Source organism: Cibotium barometz, chromosome 33 (assembly GCF_041138505.1).
Source record: "Cibotium barometz isolate CiBa-2024 chromosome 33, ASM4113850v1, whole genome shotgun sequence".
NCBI lineage: Eukaryota > Viridiplantae > Streptophyta > Polypodiopsida > Cyatheales > Cibotiaceae > Cibotium > Cibotium barometz.
The window spans coordinates 22,479,913-22,501,400 of NC_141078.1; positions in this window are offsets into that span (position 1 = coordinate 22,479,913).

Below are 21,488 nucleotides of genomic sequence, written 5' to 3' on the forward strand. Positions count from 1 at the left end.
GAGATGAGAGAGGAGAGAGGAGAGACTTGAATTAGGAGAGAGGGGAGATGAAATATCTCAATATTTGAGAATTTAAAACTCCACCACACATGTGAAATAAGCGCCTCCTTCATGAGGGGGAATCCCCACTCTGAGGAGGTGTCAAAAATTCATTTTTTTTAATATTTCCTTTGGTCCTTAGTCCACTCTTCATCTTATGTGAGTATTTACTCATTTTTGGAGGGATTTTCTTTATTTCTTCAATTTATCTCCTCCATACATTTGGATGAATCTGATTGGCCCCTCAGAACCTTAATTTAAAATTTTTAAAAAATCTGGACCCTTAGGATAAGGCCTTTTGAATAAGATTATAATTTATTTCTAATGCACCTTTTGAAAATCTTTTTGAACTTTTGTTTAGGGGGAATTTATTTTAATAAGAAGAGATATTTTTCCATCCAAAAATATCTAAAATCTGAATAATCTCTCTCTAGAATATTTTCTCTCTCTAAGCCAAAATAGGTAGAAACAAGATCTTTTATTATTCTAAAGAGGGAATTGATTACAAGGGAAGATACTGGACATCTTGAGGGGCTGGGGAGGAATCTTACAACGTACATATAGTCACCATCTCTATAATTTTGTCACATCTTTGAAGCTCTTCACAAGAGCACATGGCTGTGGAGGAGCGGAAGCCATCATCATTGTAATAGAACTTTGATTTTTCCTTTCATCTTTTTCTTGTAAGTTATTTATGTCATTGTCTTGTCTATGAAGATCTTGCAATTGCATGCTTTGCACACGGAGTTGTTATGTTTTACATGGTATCAGAGCTTTGGCTCTAGGCAAGGCATTTCTAGTTTCTGCTAATTCTATAAATCAAGAGAAACAACTTTGGCTCCTAATGCTACAAACACTGCTCCTAGTGTGCGCCCACCTCCGTTTAACAGTGAAGGTAAAGTTGATGGGACAAATTACACTCTTTGGAAGTTTAAGATGAAGGACATTATGTCATCTTATAAGCTTTGGAACACCACCATTTACATAGATGCTATGGCATAGCCAACTGACCCAAATAATATACTACTGGTGGTAGATCCAGCTTGGCTTGAAGGAGAAGGGATGCAAATACGATGTGTTCCATCATCACGAGCAAAAACAATAATTCTATTATGACACTGATCCATCATGTTTCTATGGTTGCAAAGGCCTAGGTAATTCTAAAGAATCATTGAGATGACTAATTGGACAAGGGTTCTAAACCTTGAGAAAATCAACTTGCCGTCATAGAGAAGTTTGTAGAAGGTGAAGTGGTAGATAAATTCCTTGGGAGGATGAAGAATCTTAGGGACCAAATGATGGCTATTGGTATCATAATTGTAATTGAAGATCTTGCACAAAGGTGCATAAGGGTGCTTTCGCTAAAGTATGACAGCCTGGTGACCTTGTTAAACATGTAGGTCAGAGTTTCAAGTGCTAAATTTTGAAGATCTCAGTTCCATCATGCTTCTAGAATATGAGATGCATTACAAAGCACATCAGGGTGGAGGGAGACAACGTGTTCTATGCTAGTGTAACAGGAAAAGGGAAGGATAAGGACTTTGGTAGCCCAAAGAAGATGGTCAAGTGTTTCTATATATAATAAGAAAGGTCATATCCAAAATGAGTGCAAAAAGAAGCAAGCAGCTATTAAGAATGGTACTTTTTGCAGAAGAATACCAAGAAGAAAGAGTCCATTAAAAGTGCCCAAGTGGATCCTAAGCTCTTTATGGTGATTAAAGAGATTCATACAAAAGGTGCTCAACCATGGGTGCATGATAGTTAATGGATCATTGACAGTGGAGAATGGTACTTTGAAGGAGAAGACCAAGAAGATAGAGTCCGGTAAAAGTCCCCAAGTGGATCCTGAGCTCTTTATGGGCGATCAAAGAGATTTGTGCAGAAGCTGCTTATGGAGGATAGTCAATGGATCACCGAAAGTGGAGCCTCTAGCACATAACCAGGTAAAAAGGCTAGTATTATTCTCTCAAGCCAGTGGGATAAGGCATCATCATTTCTATGAGTAATGGTGCCAAATGCTTAGCAAAGGGCACATGTACAATTTCCTTTAATCACTTGATGGTTCTGCTAAATCTCTCTTAGATGTTTTTTATGTACCATACATCTAAAGGAACCTCTTGTTTGTTGCTGCCATTACTGACAAGGATTTGAAGGTTCAATTTGATTGTAAGGTTGCAATTATCATGGATGCCACAATAACACGATCATTGGTAGAGGACATAGAAAAAATAATTTATATGAGCTGTTTGGATTTACTTAACCATTGATGAGAGTACCAACAGATTGCAGCATGAAATATTTGGTCACCTTAGATTTGCTATTTTCACATATACAAAAAAATACCTCGTCAACATTTTTAAAATTATAAAATGCATGTGAAGCTTGCTTGATGGGTAAACAACATCAACATGCTTTTCCACAGGAGGCAAGCAATAGATCACGTCTCCTCTGTAGCTTGTAAGATTCCTCCCTCTAGCTTTTGAGGTGTACAAGTGTAAGAACCTCCCCTTTTTATCTTATAATTATTCCCCCTCTCTGAAATAAAAGAAAGATCCTGTTTTACCCTGTTTTGGCCTAGAGAGAGAAAATGTCTAGAGGTAGATAATTCAAAATTGAGATATTTTTAGATATAAAAATCCTCCTAGTGTTTAAAATGATTTTCCTTGAAACAGAAATTCAAAAAGAACTTTCCAATGTGCAATTGGAATTAATTGAAAATAGGTAAAAAAAAGGACCTTATCCCGAGGGTCGAGATTTTCTGAAAATTTTGGATTAAGGTTCCTATGGACCAATAATATTAATCCAAATGTAGGGAGGAGATAAATTGAAGAATAAAAGAAAATCCCCCAAAAATGAGTAAATACTCACATAAGATGAAGAGTTGACTAAGGACAAGGTTTATTAGTTAAAAAAGAAGAGATATTTAGAGGAAATGATGCATTTTTGACACCTCAGTGTGGGGAATTCCCCTCATGAAGGAGGCGCCTATTTCACATGTGTGGATGAGTTTTAAACTCACAAATAATGAGATATTTTTATCTCTCCTCTCTCTTGTTTCAACTAGATCCAAAAAGTAAGTTAAACCGACCTTAAAATGGTCAAAAAGCGAGCAAACTGATCTGGAAAATTCTAGAATTAGTTTGCTTGGTTAGAGGCTTACTTTTTCCTATAAATAGAAGCCTCCCCCTTTGTAAAAGCTTAATGGTATTTACACACTGTTACTCTGCTTCTGTCCTGAGCCATTTAACATTGAATTTCGTGATGATAATTCAATTGTTTTTTGGCCTAATCTACTCCAAGTGAATTTGGTGGCCACTCTTGCTGCAAACAAGAGTAGAACCCTCAATCCCTCAAGCCAAAGGAAAGCTTACAAGCTCCATGTAAGCTTAATTCTTACTTATTGTGAAATTTTAAATCTATGGTTTTCTCAAATTTTATGCTTTGTAAATGTTGAATTAAAATATGATGCTATGCTTGATGGAAAGGCCACCCCCTTCTCTTCTTTACAATTCAGCCCTTCTCGATCCTAGAAAGTTTAATTAAAAGATTGATTAAACTCTTTTCATTGTTTACTCTCTTGATTTTTGGAAAATGGAGTAGATTAGAGATATTAGAATTCAAATTGGATTAATTCAAGTCATAAATTGAATGATAAAATTGAGAAATGGTCACCCATACAAAGGAGGTTATGGCAAAATTTTCTTAAATTTTGTGGAACTAAAGTTTATCATTAGGTTATTCTAAAAGAGTTCTATATTTGCCACTTTTTAATGTTATCCAACTGCCTCAGCATGAAAAAGCCACCACTCTTCCCCCCCAACACTATCATGCCTGCAATCGCCTCAACGTGAAAAAGCTGGGAGGCTTCTAACAACGACGGGTGTGGGACAGATGGCAATGACGACAGCACGTAGTAAATGACGTGGTGCGTGGGTTCTGCTGGCATTGGCAATTTGCCTTGTCTGGTTCCAATAAGAATCCATTGATAGTGTTGTTGTGCGGCAAGCTTCTAGATGTGGGGGGGCAGATGGCCATGGCGGGCAACACACTAAACGATGTGGTATCGTGGATTCTGCCTAGCACTGGAAGTTGCCTTGTCTGGACACAATAAGAGTTCGTTGTGTGCGGCTTGGCCTTCGTTGTGGTGATGTTCATTGTTGTGAAGCCTCTGGTGTCACTATAATTGCGACTCAAGTGATTTGAGAATGAGCAATGAGATGTATGTGGCAATTACACTAGCTAGGGTTTTGGTGGTGGATTTTATCTCACAGATGGTGGTTTTGTCTTTGTACAAAATGGGTATTTATTAGATTAGTTAATGTACAAAATGGTTGTTACCTTTCATATTAAGAATAGGGGCTCAACGTTTTGTCTTTGTACAAAATGGTTGTTACCTTTCATATTAAGAATAGGGGCTCAACGTTTGTACAAAATGGATATTTATTAGATTAGTTAATTGGTTTTTTTTTGGTTACCTTTCATATTAAGGTTTTCGTGAACTCTAACTATAATTGCTAACTTAAATGACAAAAACTACCTTTCGCTTTTTTCTCTTTGCCTGGGTCGATGGATTAACAGGTGAAAATATATCTCTCATTGTCATTGTAGTGGCTCTCGTCTCTTCGCAAGAATTGATGACTCTCAAATCAACAAGCTTTATCACACGTCTTCCATTGTACTAGTTACCTTCGGTAATGTGTGCAGAAGTGGTATAATGGCTGCGGATCACGATGATGCTTGAGACAGTGGCAACGTTGTCAGGCCGGATGGTTAGTGGGATGCTGTTGCACTTGAGAGGTCGCTGTGGAGATTCTAACACAATAGGCACTAGATAAAGGCCCTCCTCTGCGAGCTGGAGACCCAGATCAAGGATGCATCTCATGACCTTCCTTCATGGAAGAATGAGCGTGGCGGCCTCGTATTCACTACACAAGGTGGTGCCTCTTTTAATTTTCTCAGTAGGTACCATGCCAGCTGGTTCCTCGTTGTATCACTAGAGCTACCATGCAGCTTAATGAGGGGGAGTCCTCCTACACATGAAACTGCTGTCCGGCGATCCTCACGACTCACGAATCTTAGATTTCCAAAACGTAAATGTGCGTTGCAGTTGATCCCCTTTTTCTTCAGATCAGCCGCGCGCACCACATTATGCTTTTGAGCCCCACTAACTAACTACCATATCACAATTACATGGATAATTATTATTATTAGACTCCAGACCAGCTGCACTACTACGTAAGTTCACAGCACAACAACAGCTGCAGGGCCTCCAAACTCCAATCCTATAATTAACCATCTTCTCAAAGGCATTGAGTCGTGATTCCAGCCTTTTGAGAGAGTGCACACACAAGGAACTTTTGGTAGGAAAATTTTGAAAGATTTCCTAGTTATGCAGATGAAAATTTTCTATATTTAACTAGGTAATCTTATTCTCTATTTGCATATCTAGGAAATATGGGTTAATATCTAGGTAACTCATTTTTTTATATAGGAAATATGGGCAAATAAATAGGAAATTCAATTTCTTACATAGAGAATGTGAGTCAATATCTAGGTAATTCAATTTCCTATATAAGAAATATGGGCCAGTATATCTAGATAATTAAATTTCTTATATAGAGAATGGATTGCCTATGTGGAGAATTGAACCACAAATGATTAAATGGTTATTAAAAATTATACTTTAAAACTTTTATACTTAATATTTATGCATGGACTACAAAGCAACCCATAAATGGTGCTTAAAGAGATCAAAAGAAAGATAGAAGATTCCCACTATGAATGGTTGTTCCTTGAAGAGAAGAAAGCATAAATGGTGGATCCCAATAATAAGTAAGGTCATGATTATGGCTGTGCAAGGTGCTAGAGATCCTCCACTGGCTGGGGGTGAAGGGGAAGTGGAAAACTTACTAAAAATTTGATTTTTTGCTAATTATCTACTAATCCTCATTAATTAACTAATGGGCTCATAAACCTAATTGATTCTAGGCATGGCTCTGATACCATGTTGAAATTTGAGCATAATGATGAGCTATGGTGGATCAAACACTAGAATCAACATCATTAATAAAGTGATTAGCAAATAATTAAGACATAATTAGTGAATAATTAGCAAATAGATTAATGTAGGCATGGATACTCAAAAACTAGCAAATTCTCATTAGGGCTATGCCTCAATTTATAGAGTTTACATCAAGCATCAAATCCCATTGATTTCTCCATGATTCACTCCCAGAATATCTCCACCTCTTGCCTGATTCTCTCCACCTCTTCTCTTTTCCCTGAATATCTCCTAGAATAACTCCACACTCCTAAATTCTCTCATGCTACCCTTTATTCTCTCCCAGTAGATTCTTCTCACCTTTTCACAGGTTCTTTCACAATTACATCTCCTCTTTTACAGCCTCTATCCAAGAGCTTGTTCCCCCACACACCCTATTCACTTGTATTTTCAACAATAAGACCATACATATAATATATATATATATATATATAATATATATATATACATATGTATATATGTATACATGTATATATATATATATATATATATAATATATATATATATACATATGTGTATATGTATGCATGTATGTATATATATATATATATATATATACACATATGTATGCATGTATGTATATATATATATATATATATACACATATGTATGCATGTATATATATATACATGCATACATGTATATGTATATATATACATATACTATATATATATACATATACATGTATATATGTATATATATATGTATACATATATATGTATATACATTTATATGTATACATATATGTATATATATACATACATATACATGTATATATATATTGATTTTCTAAAATAGTTATTTTAAAGATATTTCGCATTTTTTTTCCAGCTTGCCAGCCTGTCAGGCGGGCTTCTTCCCACCCGTTGTTGCTGCGCAAGATTTGCATTTCTTTTTCTAGCTGTTCCGTTGCAGGTGCGCTCATCTTCCACCATTACTACTAGCTGCAAATCACACCTCCCGTTGCTAGCTGCCACCGACGTCTTCCATTATAAACGCAGACATGATCTCTTTCGTCTTCCATTTGCAGACGTCTTCCATTGCAGACATCTTCCGTCTTCCGCTGCACACGTCTTCGGCCGTCTCTTCCGATCCGTTGTTGCAGCCATGTACTCTACACATCTTCCGATCCGTTGCTAGGTCTTCCATTGCAGAGTCTTTCGTCGCTAGCCACCACGCGTCTCTTCCGTCTCGCTAGGCACCAGCGCTACTCACTTCCGTCGCTAGCGGCCACCAGCGCTACTCACTACCGTCGCTAGCTAATAGCTGTGCGAGACAGCCGCCTGTTGCTTGGACCTGCAACAGCAACAGCAGCTCCACGTCGAGCCAACATTTGAGCGAGACGCAATAAAATTAATTAGAAATAGAGCTGCTTATAAAGTGGGTCTTTTCTTAACTGGCCTCTCACCTGCAATGTAAGATCCTCGGAGCCGTCCCAATCGTTGGTGACGCTGGCCATGACAGTGATTAAGCTCTCAGTGTTGAGGATCTGCTGGCAAACTGTAATAATGTCGGTCGAGGGAACCGCCCCCCCAGCTATAAGCTGAATATATCCGGCCATTAAGGGCGCAAGGGCCGCGTCCAGCTTCGATCGACGCCACGGCCAGCTCCCATCGACACCATGCAACGCGCCCATTCGTTCCGCCCTCAATCTGCAACGCAGCCGACGAGGTATGTCTTATAAGCTACAGGACTTTATTTTTTTAATTTAATTAAAATTTTTAATATATTATAATATATATAATATTAAATTATATGTATGTATAATATGTATATAATATATATATATATATGTGTGTGTGTGTATATATATATGTATATATATTATATACATTATACATATGTATAATATGTATATATATATAGATATAATATATATATATATAATAAATATATACACATATATGTATATATATATATACATGTATATATGTATAGTTAGTGTTTTAATTAATATGTTTTGAATAATAATTAATATGTATAATTTAATATATAAAATATTAAATTATATATATATATATATATAATATCTATTTATACATATGTATATATATGTATAATATATATATATATATATATATATAATGTATAATGTGTATATATATGTATAATATGTATACATATATATATATATACATATATATATATATATATATATGTATAATGTATAATGTATAATGTGTATATAATATGTATATACATATGTATAATATGTATATATATAATATATATACATATTATAATGTATATAATATATATTCATATGTATATATATAATATATATATACGTATATATATGTATATATATATATATACATGTATATATGTATATATAATATGTATAGTTAGTGTTTTAATTAATATGTTTTGAATATATGTTTTCCACCCATGTTGGTCTATTAATTCAAACTCCATTGTGTGAGATTAGCTTACATCATTGTGTGGGATTAGCTTACACCATTGTGTGAGATTCTTTCTTTAACAAAGTAGAGAGAGAGAGAGAGAGAGAGAGAGAGAGAGAGAGATGTTATATGTTGTATTTTTATAACAATACTACATTTCCATTTCAGATGGCAACAATAGATAATAGTCTACGGAGATGTAAATGTAATTACAAGTGTAGGCATTCACATCTTGGTTATGAAGATGTAGACAGAAGGACATATTATTCACATTGTCACCAAGACTTACGTGGAAATATACATCCATCGGTTTTGGTAAATGTGAGTGAGCTTATCTCTATGGAAAATAATAGGTCGATGCATGGAGAGCCATCCAACTCATCTATTGGACAAAGGAAAGTGTGGTGTAGATGTAGAACATATTGCCATGGTGGAAGAATGGTTGCTCCATCAACTTATGCAAGGCATATGCTAATTGATGATGAGCGATTTGAAACTATTGCAACAACAAATCTTGGGTTGCAAACTTCAAGATTTGGCTCTTCAGAACTTAGAGAAGAAGACAATGGACCTTTGCATGAGATGATGCATGAAGATGATAATAATGTGTTTATTGATACACATGATGAACATTATCACCATGAGGAGGAGGAGAAGGAGGAGGAGGAGGAGGACATGGTTGACATGGAGTTGTCTTTGGTTGATAAAATCATATAGAGGGTGATTGAATTGCAAGCACTTTGGGATGAACATCAGGCTTCAGTGGAATTTCAAGATAGTATGCTTAGGATTCTATTTGGAGACATGGGTGGTTCTAGGAATAGAGCAGATAAAGATAAAATCAATACACCAAGCCTGAGTAAACTATTAGTGCAGTTGCCACCAGAAACATGGGATGGAGATCTAGATGGCATAAGTGTTCCCACATGTTGGGAGCAATTAAATACCATGTTTTCGACACTTGGTATGGTTCATGCAAATCGATATAGAATATGCCAAGGATTAGACAATTCTATACATGATGCTAAGCTCTATCCACCAAGTAAAGAAGTCAACTACATTGGCGACACTCTTGAATGTCAATGCAATAACAATGAAAGAGGTAAGAAAAAATTAAAGCGTGGTTGCTTAACATGCAGTGAGAAGTGTTCAAAGTGTGCCAAGCTTAGAAAGGATATGTTATGTTTCGATTATGTTCCCATTGGTGAACAATTGAAGCTTCTTGCAAAAAGTAGATCTTTGTGCCATGACTTGTTGGAAATGTGGCGAAATAAAGAGAGATGGTTGGTGTCTAATAGCTCTAATGATTCGAAAAGAATTTATGATTTTTGGGATGGTACAAAGTGTAATAGTGTTAAAGAGTTTTGGGATCCACAATCATATTTTGAGTTGCCCTTGATATGTGATAATGTCCATTGTAAACAAGCTTATCGAGCATGGCCTTCTTCACTAGAATCAGAAGCACTTCAAGAGGGTTGGAATGAAAGTGAGCAAATGTACAAGTTTATTTGTAAGGGTTGTCGAGCTCCAATACAAGGTCTCAAAAGACTTTGTAAGGTAAGACTTTTGTTATATGTATATTCTCTAGCGTTATATATATTAAAGTGTGTTACATACTACTACACCTTAATGTGTTACATACTACTACACCCTAATGTGTCTTCTTTTGAATGGACAGGGAGATCCACGCAATTTTGCTTTATTATTACATTGGGATGGCTTCCAAGCATCAAAGACGACCCAAAAAAATTGTGGTGTGGTTGAGATCAAAGTTCTCAATTGTGGGAAGAAATCTTTGATTGGAGTGATACCTGTGTTATTTATTCCATTCAGTTGCAAGAAAGTTGTTGGAAGCTCGAGCAAACTTTTCCATGTTTTTATGAAACCTTTGATGGATGAGTTGGAAAGTCTCTTCATACATGGAATTGACTTACACTTCAATTATCCTGTGTCATCTATCTTTGCAGATAACCACTTTTATAACCAAAGATTCCAAGCTCGTGCTATGCTAATGATGGTGACTGGAGACCATCCAGCTCAATGCAAGATTGGATCATGTAAAGAAGGTGGTCAAGCTTTCTGTCGTAGTAGAGACAAAGCAATAGCCACTTTGGACAGTGCAGGCTCAGGGCGGTACTTGTATGATCAAAACAGGTATCAATTCAGATATGCTCCAATGAAAAGATCTACCAAAAATATGTCCAAACATTTAATTCTTGCAGAGCAAGCAAGCACCCAAGCTCAATGTGAAGAGATACTAAAAGAGGCAGGTCTTTCAGGTAGATCAAGTTTGTGGAGACTTTATGATCTATATGGCTTTGACGTGTCTCTTGATTTGGTATATGATTGCATGCACATATTAGCATTGAACTTGTTTTCAAAGTATATCGGTTGTCTAATGAGAGAAGTGGACAATAAAGTGATGAGAGAAATAGATGATGCAACTCACAAAACGACAAAAGTCACACCTTATTCAATTCGATATGGTCGATGGCCGAGGTTTCCTAGCAAGTATTTTGAGAGTTATAAGGCAGAAGAAAATCAAAAATTTGTGCAATGGTGTTTGCCATATATATTGTGTAAAGTCAAAGGTATCCCTAAGAAATTCTATGACGGGTCTCTTGCTCATAGATATTGCCTAAGCATTTTATAACTACACTCGTGATAATGGATGGTCACAAGAAGAAATTGACATTATAAGAGTCATGCTCGCTTCTTGTAGAGTAAGGTCAGAGGAGCTCATCGGGCCAAATTCAGCCCCATTAGAGCATGTTGTAGGTATGATGAATGTTTCTATTCACTTATTATTCTTTCACTAACATTCCTTTTACATTCATACCTATAGTAATGATGCTTTACTTTGTGATGTATGGATATAGATTCCAGAGAATTATTGGATGATATTTTACGTCATGGTAGCCATGATGGATTTTGGTGTTATATATATGAGTGTAAGGTCTCAATCTATGCAAACATCAAAACCAACAACAAGGACAATGAAATCTCTTATGCAAACTATCACTGAAGAAGATTGTTTACATGGGTATTTATGTATATTCAAAAAGATATTGATAGACTTTTGCCTCACCAAAGAATGTTCAGAGAGTTTCATCAAGCTCTTTCTACTCCAAATGGATACTTAGTAGATAAAGATGGCTATTATGAATTTTCCTGAGTGGCATGCATTGGGTATTATGCATGTATCATCCATTGTAAAGGCCAAAGAATTATGGACCTTATCTACTATGAATGCCATACCAAGTGGATGCCAAAGAGCAATTCATGAAAAAGGTATTGTCATTGCAGGGAAGAAGCTAAAATACAGGGATGCAACCGTTGAAGAAAGAAGGTATGCTGAGCAGTATTTAAACTGGGGGATTGAGAGAGTAACAGAATATAAGAAAGTCCTATTTAAGGGAGAGGTGTATAATATTGGGGATCAAGTTGTGGTGAAATGTGATGAAGATGTAACATTAGTCTCCATGGTGGGATATTGGAAAGCATGCATAACATCTCTCTTCTTATTTCAGTGTAATGGTGAGTTAAGGCTATTTTTTGGAGCCAACTACTACAGGCAATGTATTGTGGTTGAGGGAGGATTTGAAAGGTTAGATGTTGATTATACCACTGGCATGAGTGTGTTACAAAATGTGTATTTTCCATACACATGGGATTGCATAAGGCCTAGTAGTTCTTTACTTCATAAGTTTATTCCCTTTCAACATGGCAAAAAAATCATCGCATATGAGATAAAAGACCTAAGATTGAGAACACGCTTGATTCAGCTAGGCTGTGTTGGATGCATTCCACCTTGGCTAGAGGTGAATGATATTGTTCAGTTGAAGCCGAATTTTGATGTATTATGCTCCTCAACTGATCTAAAATATGCAGTTATTAGAGTAGTGAGTTACACAACAAAACAAGTGAAAGTAGCATGTTTAAAAATGATTCATAATCAAGAAAAGAGATGGAAGGTAGAAATGGAGGACAATGATTGGAAGGATTGGTGGTTATGTGTATCTATTAATGATAAATGGAAAGTTATCAAAACAAGGAGCATGATAATAGAGGGAGAAGCAAAGGTAGTTCCAATCATATGGCAATCGTAGCTCAGTTTCTCATCAATGGTACTTTTGGAACTTCAGCAACTCTATGAATCGTTGGTATGTTTCAATGTACAATGAGTGTTTTTTATCTTATGTCATTTTATTCCTTATAGTTTTCTATTGATGTGCTTGCATGTAATATGTTCTCCTTGGATTGAATTTATGTAGGTTGGAGATGGCAACTACGAATGTGGACATGCAAGCAATGCTAAAGAAAATGATGTGTGAAGATAAAAATTTCTTGGGTCTCATGAGCACAATCATAAAGGATATTCAAAGTTCTCCAACCTCAAAGGAAGGTACACACGTTTTAACGATCTTAAATGTTGTAATCTTTTATATATAAAGATATACTAGTGTGTTTGTAATTGGTTTATGCATGTTATGCAAATTGTTTTCTATGTCACATGGTTATGCAGGCAATGGGGAGATTAAAGATAAGGAACCTCCTTTTTCACACGCTCTTATGGCCAACAAGTCTTAGCAGGTGTTAGTCCTACACCTACATATGATGAGGTGTTTCGAGCACCTAGATTGGTGAGTAGAGACCAAAACAAGCTCTATGGGAAAGAATTATTAGAGAAATGCTTCAAGGATCAACATGCCATTTTGCTTGGCAACTACCGCCTTGTACGAAGGTGGTTTAATGGAGTTGAGACTCCTAAAGATCTTCGCCATAACAAAGAGGCACAAGAAAAGATCAAGAGAACTATTTGTGAGCATCATCATGAGATTGCAACTCTAAAGTTCATTGGAGCTGAATATGTTTGGTTGGAGGAAGATATCTATAGATGGTGGGTCTCAGGTAGACAAGCAAATAGAAAGTATAATAAGAAGAAGAGTATCAAGGACAATGTAAGTGTTAATGTTTATGCTTATGAATATTCTTTTAGAAACTAATAATTGGATTGATATTTTAAAACTAATCTAATGCATTTGACATTTTGTGTTTGATAGAAGGATACATTAAAAGCACAAGGGATGACTCAATCCATAGATGAAGCAAGTAATGACATGGATGCTAGCTCATCACTTCATGTAAGTATATTTTATAGTTTTTTAAACCATAAATTGTATGCTTCAACTCTGTGTGTGTGTGTGTGTGTGTGTGTGTGTGTGTGTGTGTGTGTGTGTGTGTGTGTGTGTGTGTGTGTGTGTGTGTGTGTGTATTATATGCATTATGATTTAAGAAGCTTAATACATAGTTCATCACTTTTTTTATTTGGTCTAAATTCATAGGTCTTGGAGCTTGCATTGACTCCTCAAGGAAATATTAATTCTAATGTGAAGAGGTAAAAGAACTAAACTTGATTTTCCTATGTAAGCAACTTTTTTACATGGGTATGTTTATATTATATATTTATGTGGTTCTAGTTTTAACTTTATGTTATTTTACATGTCATGGTCTTAAAGCCAACACTCAATCTTCAAGCATATAATCATTCTTATGAAGAGGTAAGAGCTAGAAAGATGTATCATAAGGAGAATGTATAATGGTTTTTTCTTTGAATCATGCATAGTAACTAATGCAATGTTACATGTTTTGAACATTTTGTTTAAAAGATTTTGTTACTAATGTGAACTTTATCGACAAACTTTGAGATTCAAGCTAGCTCTCCTTACATTGATGCAATAAAAAATGATCAACCTATAGAGAATGTAAGTGTATTATATAATTGATTTTATTCTAAGTAGGATTTCTTTTGGTTTTGTATTAAACGTATGCTCTTCTATATAGATGGATAACTTTATATTCGGGACAAAGAGGATCGAAGGGTTGCAGGATTATATATCCAATGAGGTGTATTTCTCTTAGTCCACATAATGATTTGATTTTAAGACTACTATTTTTTGAATTCTATGTGATTTTGATAACATCTTATAAACCAGGATTCTTATAATACAACAATGGAGGAGAATAATTATTCCTTTACTGAGCTACTGCATCATGACACATCAAAAAGAGTGAGAGCCATAAGAAATCAAGAAGCGAGAGTATATGTGACAAGGTTTGGTTGAGTTTTTCTTTGTATATGTGATAAGTTGTCAATATTTCTTCTAATATTTTGTTGTACTTGTAGGATCCAATGTTGAATTTGGCTAAGTATACGAATGAGGTTTCAAGAAAAAGTCAAAGAAAGAGAAAGGTAATGCAAAACTTACAAAAGTTTTCTACTATCTCTTTGTACTCCTATTTTTTTTCTCTTTCTCTTTTTACTTTTGTGATTATTAATGCTAGTTTTTGGCTTGTTCCAAAGGTAAGTGAGAAGATGAAAACTCACTTGGAAGAAAGAAGTCACCAAAAGGGTGAAAATATCATACCAACAACCATTTTAAAGGTATTGTTAGATAGATGTATAATGTTATGATTCTCTTATTTTTAACGTAATGGATTTGATTTTTCTATTTTTAACATGATGGGTTTGATTTTGTCATTTCAAATAGGATTTAGAACAGATTGGAAAATCAAACGTAGAGGCATCATGTGAACCTTTACAAGTAAGTGATATTATATTAGAGAAATTTATCATTGATAAGTTTATTATTTTGAATCTTTTTATTTAGGTAAATTGAATATGCTTTAAAATTTTATATATTTTATTATCATGAATGTAGGTGAGCCACATTTCACAGGAGGATATGGAGACAATCTTATTAAAGTACATGAGAGTGCATACAATCCAAGACATGTACTTTTCTCTCAAGAGTACATATGTCAATCTAAAGAAGGAGAATATTAGTTTCAAAAACTACTCAAAGGATACGAAAAGGCCTGGGAGTGACATTATGATTCGTGACATTGTGCATTGGCTTATTGCCAATAAGAAAGTCAAATTCAATGCACAATCCACACCTATTAGCTTAGAAGATGTAAACATAATCCCATGACATTTAGATAATCTTGAAGTACTATTTATTTTGAACATGATGTACGTTGACTACTTTTGGTCCTCTTTTTAAATATGCAAGACTTTTTTGCTTAATCTTTGATAAATAAAGAGATTTTTATTTTATAATGCTTTATAGAACTACTTATCTATTATGTTGTAAGTAGTATATTAGCACGATTCATAGAACTATCTAGAGGATAAGCTACTAAGCATTCTCTATATAGAGATACAATGGATTCACTATATAATTTCCTAGATACAAATAAGGATATCTAGGAAAAGTGCAAACTAGGAAAAATGTAATAGTTTCCTAGATAGGCTACCTAAAAAATACAATGCATGGATTTCTCTACATAGATAAATTTACATATATATGAAAATGTAACAGTTACTATCCACCAGACTGCAAACAACAACTGAGCACCATTGGTAGGATCTCCTTCTATCTAGAACAATCTACTACTCTAAAGTTGTGTATCTACCTATTAAGAAGAATAGCCCACTTTGAAGTTACTTATCTGCCTATTAAGCATAATAGCCCACTCCTTATTAGAAAAAATATATACTACAAAAAGGGCCATGTAAGGATTAGCCTAAATTGATAATTTTTTGGGCTTAGAATGCTAAAATTGTCTCTATAGTGGGGGCTATGACATGCTAAAATTGACATTATAGTGGGGGACGTGACTAATGAGTACCCTAGTTTTGGGTCCCTTTAAGGCTTGTAGATACTCTCCTCTCCTAGATCCCCCCCTATTTTTACTCTCGAGTCCACTTGCCTTTTTAAAAGAGTTAGCACTATTTCTCGAGCCCACTTACCTTTTTGAAATTTTAATGGGTGAGATTCCTTACTAGCCACTTGTCTTTTTAATAATTTTCTGAGAATTTTCTCACATGTGTAGTCCCACAACTCTCTTCCCCCCAAATTTGAAAAATGCAAGTATAAGGAAACTTGAAATCATGGGGTTTTTTATTTTTATTTTAATATTTTATATTAAAAAAGGTTCCCTAAGCATATATAGCTCCCAAAAGTATTTTTTCAAGGTAATTTTCAGTTAATAACTACCTCATTGAAGCCCCACATCTTTTTCCATCGCATCTCATGCATATGTGGTCCCACAACTCTCTCCCCCCCAAATTTGAAAATCATGGACATAAGGAACCTAAAATTAGGGATTTTTTAGTTTTAATTTTTAATACTTTATATTAAAAAAGGCCCCCAATAATATGCAACCCCCAAAAGTAGCTTTTAAAGGTCATCCTCAATCAATAACTATCTCATTAAAATCCCACATTTTTCTCCATCACATCATAAAATCTGTTGGGCCACCAAACCACCCACTTACAAGTCCATATTCTTTCTTTCTCAAATTTAAAAAACGTGGATATAAGAGACATTAAAATTAGGGTTTTAAAAAAATCAAATTTTAAATTTATATTAAGAAAAGTTCCTCCTATCATATGTAAGCCTAAAAATTAGCTTTTGAAAAGCCTTTTCAACTAATAACTATCTCATTGCAAGTCCACATATTTTTCATCATATCTTATAACTCATAAATAATATAACCCAAAATAAAAGTTGTATGTCTGAAGAATCCTAAAATTAGAGTTTAAGAGTTTTGGTCTTTTATTAAAAATTGACTTCCTAACCATAGCTAACCTCAAAAAATAAAGTCTTATTACTAGTTTAAGCCCATATCTACCTTCTTGTAGTCTATATGAAAAATATCTACTATGATTTTTCTTTTAGTTATCTATATCTCTAATTTAATCTTACTTTGATCCTTCTTTTATTCCTAACCTTAGTAACCACACCTCTTTTAGAGGATATTACTAACATGAAAAAACATAAGATAGATCTCCATATTCATGTTGAAGAGGAATATGCATCAATCAAACATCCCTATGTAAGAAAACCATTAGATAATGCATCCACTTCTTCACTCAGGGCTAAGGGCTTTAAAGAAAGATGTAGAATTATGGGTTGATGGTGTGCTCTATCCATATGACCCATTGACCTTAGTTAATCGACCACTAATTATTTAACTAGTTTAGGATATCACGTTAGTGACGGGAAAAATGGGCTTCTAGGATATTGTAAACTTTTATAGCGGTGTGTGGTGGGGCTTACATAAAGATGTTAAGGAATAACACACTACCTTGCACACACAAGAGAAAGAAGAAGATAAAGGTGCATGCAAGAGTTGAATCTAGAGGATAGCACTTGGCCAACCCTATGAGGGTTAACTCCTCTATGTGAAGCCGCTAGGGGCTCACTCCACACTCTCCTTGTGTCACCCAAGAAGAGATCCAATGCTAGGTAGTGAGCAAGAGGGAAGGATCTATCAAGAGCTCAACCTCTACCTCATGCCAATCGTATAAATGGAACATGGTAGATAGCAATGAGAAGGTAGAAGAGAAGAGAAGGGAGAGCACTACCATTCCTACTCACATACACCAACAATCAAAGCAAGCAAGCCACAACACAAGCAAGCAAGCAACCATAAGCTCAATTGAGAGAGAGAGAGAGAGAGAGAGAGAGAGAGAGAAGGCAAACTCAATTAAGACAAATGTGATTGTCCCCTTTCCTATTTCATAAAATGTCTTATATACATGAGCTCATATTTACAATGTCCGGCCGCCCAATTACAAGTAGGGGCCCAAAACTGGTCTTCCCAGTTTTACTAGCTCTATGTACATAAATTCCTCATGTTCGACGTTACACATGCCATAAGCTTGGTCATCCTATGTCTCATTTACTGTTAGTGCATTGCGTGGTTACAAAAAGATGTGTTACAAAGGTGGCGTAGTAGCCGCATGAAAGGTCATGTTAACCAGAGTGGTTAACATACCCCCTCCCTAAAGCAGGTTCGTCCTCGGAACTAGTTAGATCTATCTTTAATAGATGGAATATGTTCATATACGAAATCCCGGCGTGAAGCAGGAGTGGGAGGGACTCGATGAAAGACCCGGTAGCTGGTCCAAAAGGTGGTCTCCATCAACTCTTCAAATGTATGGAGCCTCCAAGATGGCATCCACACCACGTGCTCGTGCTGGAGAGTGGTCCCTTTGTTGATGTTGAATGCGAGGCCTTTGGTGCGTTCAAAGTAATGGTCCCATGTGGGGAACGACTCCACTAGTGTGATGATAAGGTGGAAGAATCGGATGGTGCCGATCATAGCTAGGTTAGGGACCTGGTCGTAGCATCGAATAAACTCATGGAACTGCCGGACCATGTTCTCTTCGGTGTAGGGATGTTGCACGGATGGGGGAGCGAACCAGGGAAAATTGAACTTGATCTTTGGGTTCTTCTGCTGCTCTTCATGGAAAGTAGTCCATGCCCACTGGCAGTGGATCGGGAGGTATTCTGGGGGGTGATCCACAGTGTGTGTGTGGTGCATGACAATATGTCTCCTAGATATAAGATTTGGCGAGGAAAGGTTGCCGCCAGGCCAACTGCTCGCCCATAAGATCGAACGTTATGGGAAGAGCAGTGCAGGTGGCTCGGTGGTGGTAGGCACCATGGGTTTGGGGTGGGTCGTTATGCCGCCATTGCTTGTGCTTCGTGTCGAGGTACGGTCAAAGGAAGTTGATGTCGAGGCAGTTAGTGACACGTGAGACGGGTGTAATGGGCTCATCCTGGAGTTGTTGATCGAGCAAGATGGCTATGGCCTGCTCAAACTCCGTGCAATTCAGGGGATCGTGCTAATTGAGGGGGTTCAACGGAGGGTCGACTTCCTCGTCGCCGCTCAGATGGTGGTGGCGACGGGATCTCCCCTTCTTTGAGGGTAGGGAAGGGTGGTTGCTGAGCCAGCGAACGAGGGCGGAGGGGTTGATGATGTAGAGGGTCTTGTGGCGAGGCGTGCATCGAGAAGTGGGGGGGTTTGGCGGAGGTAGAGGTTATATCTTGGAATGCGGTGTGCATTCCTAGGTGAAGGAATAAGAAAGGTGGTGAGAGGGGTGGGGTGGGAAAATGAAGGGGAGGGAGAAGATGATGGTGCATGAAAAAGAGGAAGAGTGGTGGTGCTTGAGGGAGGTGGTGATGGTGGGGGCTGGGTAGTAGGAGGTGCAAATAATGAACTGGGTGGTGGGGGAGAAGAGGCTCCGGGGGGTGGTGGTGGCAAGCTACCCTGCCCATCACATCACTGTCATCGTTGTCATCGGGGCCAGCTTCAACAGCATTATGAGGACCGTGAGCATGGAAGAATTGAATAGCCTCGACAGCCTCATCTACAATGTACTCCCAGTACTCCCAGTACTCCCAGTACTGGGAGTACTATGCGACATGCATATTGTCAAACTAGAAAATGCTAGTTTCTGCCATGACTTTGATTTGCTCAAAGCATCTATGGTAGAGGAACAACAATCCATCCACGGAGTACGGTGGGAGGGGGTTTGCCTCTACTGAAGAGATAGGTATGTGGTATTGACCACATACCACCCAACCGTTTGTAGGTACTGGTGGAGGGCTCCGATGGAGATCTGCGAGGGATAGGGTTGGGGGCAAAGGCCTTCATTAGGAACTCAATGGAGTCTTTTTGGGACCTTTTATTTGCCATTGCCTAATGGAGGTGATTAAGAAATAGACAAATAGGGAGATTACATGTGGACTGAAACCAATGGTTTGTAAGAGCCTAGAAGGTAGTGGTCAAACTTAGAATAATAGGCTAAATAGGCTCTTTTTTAATTTTTAAAATCACCTAAAAATCAAAAAATTTATATATATATGAATTTTTCCTCTATTTTTTATAGAAAAGGATAGCTGCAGCCATCATTAAGTAAGGTCTCTAAAGTGATAGAGACCCAAAAACGAGCTCCCATCATTATCTTGCATTCAATGCACATTCCCCTTCACTTTCCACTATCCCTCTCTCCCATCTTCCCTCCAAAACACTCTTTCTTCCCCGTTTCTCATAGCAGGGCGTTTTTCACTCTCTAGACTACTTCTTTTAGCTATCTACCTCTTGATCTACCTCTCTTCACTCACAAACCTAGATCTATAGCTATGGAAGCTTGATCTGCAACCTCCTCTCACAAGCTATGGAAGTTTGATCCTCACTTACATTTCCTTACTTCATCCTTCTACCTTGTCCAACCTCCTTTTACAGAGTGTAACAGCAGAGCCAAGCTATGGAAGCATGAGTTGCAAATGCTTTGGCTCTCATAATCTTACTCATTGTCTCCTCTCACCCCCTCTAATATCCTCTTTCAAAGTGTAGTAATAGCACAGCCAAGCCCTTGGAACTTGCTCTACAACTCCTTCTCTTATGTACATCTGCCTAGTCTAAGTTTTTTCCTCACCATTCTATTTTCCCTTTGCCATCAAGGTTTATAATCTCCCTAATATATACATCTGATGTCTTCTTCTAAAGCTCGAAGGCCTCCGATCAGTATTCAATCTCTCTCTTGTAGCAGTGGTGGTCAAGATGAGGATGGGCACTGGAACATCAAATAGTACGAGAAGTGGAATTGGATTACGATGCAGCCTAGTACAAGAGGAACCCACAAGGTGTCAAATCGATACGTTGATATACAAAGTCACCATTGGAAAGGGCGGATATTGGAGCTCAAACAAGATCGTGATGGAAAAAAGCTAGCCAAGGTCCAACATGTTTACAAGGCAACAGAGCTGACACTAGCAGACCATGACCAACGTCAACGATTTCTTGCAAATTGTAAGTCATTTCACCACTTTATATTCTTGTTTTTAAATCAATTGTGTGCTAATAATGGTATACTGAGCACTGCTTTGATTGTTCTTGGGTTCCTCTGCATAGATATTTTTCCCTCAAACTTTGGTGAGTGGGAGCCTATGGAGGCAATTTCAGGAACCTTTGAAGCATACCATGTGGAGCTTGGTAGTTTAATCTTTGGAGGGTGTCCAGCTGCACAACTTCTTGTACGAAACATCTTCTTCTATGAGGATACATATGTGGTTCCCACGACAGCAAATGGTACTGGAAAATTAGTTCCAGAACCTACACCAACT